This window comes from Priapulus caudatus, unplaced genomic scaffold (genome assembly GCF_000485595.1).
Source record: "Priapulus caudatus unplaced genomic scaffold, Priapulus_caudatus-5.0.1 Scaffold865, whole genome shotgun sequence".
NCBI lineage: Eukaryota > Metazoa > Priapulida > Priapulimorpha > Priapulimorphida > Priapulidae > Priapulus > Priapulus caudatus.
Window position 1 is genome coordinate 2,614 of NW_014577926.1, and position 1,396 is coordinate 4,009.

A 1,396-nucleotide genomic window follows, 5' to 3' on the forward strand; every position below is an offset into this window, starting at 1 on the left:
GTATATATAGCTAGAAGACATGCGTTTCAATAATTACTGAAGATCTGCAGTTCTAGATTATAGACAGCCTTGACTGACGGATCACTTCCGAAGACAATAGACCTTCTGAGAGTCTTATGGTTCAAGTCCCGGTGAAAAGACTTCACACTAAGAATAGAAACGAAGAGAAGAGAAGCAATAAAACTGGTAACGAAGAAGAGAAAGGTGTAGCTATACGAACAGTAGGGGGATAACCCTGAACATAAGCTAGCACGGACGGAAGTTAGACGTCGCACGAGTAGCAACGACCTAAATTAGCTGGGAGCGTAGAAAACCCACCACGAAGCAGTACCAAGCAGTAACACACCAGCTCGTCATCAAGGCAAACATGCGAAGCTTAGAAGAGCTCGCGGTGATAGTGGGGGGGCTGAGGTTGTGTATAATAGCCCAGACTCCGTGTTTCCTGCGGCTAGCGACTTCCTTGTAACGCGTGCGTGTACGCGTGCATGTATATATATATATATCTACGGGCGTTAATCAGAGAGCACGGCCGATCGACGGTGCGAACAACGCGCACGCGGAAAAACAAACAGTTGATTTATAAGTGGAATGTTCACACCCCGTGTTTGTGAATGTCCTTTCTCTCTCTCTCTCTCTCGCTCTCTCTCTCTCTCTCTCTCTCTCTCTCTCTCTCTCTCTCTCTCTCTCTCTCTCTCTCTCTCTCTCTCTCTCTNGGAGGAGGAGAAGGAGGAGGGCAGCTGGGATCTCAGTCTCCGCTAACATATCTACAGATCTTTTAGATCTTCTCGGCCCGTAGGTAAGTGCCACCCACGGGCAGAGGCAACTAACCCGTGACGCAATCACAGCCGCAGCCACGCGCGGGACAAGAAAGCGAACAGCAGAGGTACCTATAGCTAAACGACAAGCAAGCACCTTATTACGACACGCCACAAAGACATCACTCATTCTCGCAACACTTTCGCTAGGCGATCTCCCGACTGATACAAGCAGCGTCAGATGCAGCCGCTATATACGATGCAGGCAGCTGGGTGCCCATGCAGAGTTACCCTCAATTTTCCCATCAAGTTACGTAAAAACCACCACTTACGACCGCGAATGAATCCGTGACAGATAAAAACGCCTCGGCCACCTTAGATAAGTAACTAGATAAGATACTATATTGGGCTGTCCGACACGAGAACTATAGCGTGAAGTAAGATTGAGCACACGATGCTACCAATCTAGGCTAATTATCACCAGCGCCAGATCGCCGTAAGATAGGTAGGTGTGCGTGCGTGTGTGTGTGTGTGTGTGTGTGTGTGTGTGTGTGTGTGTGTGTGTGTGTGTGTGTGTGTGTGTGTGTGTGTGTGTGTGTGTGTGTGTGTGTGTGTGTGTGTGTGTGTGTGTGTGTGTGTGT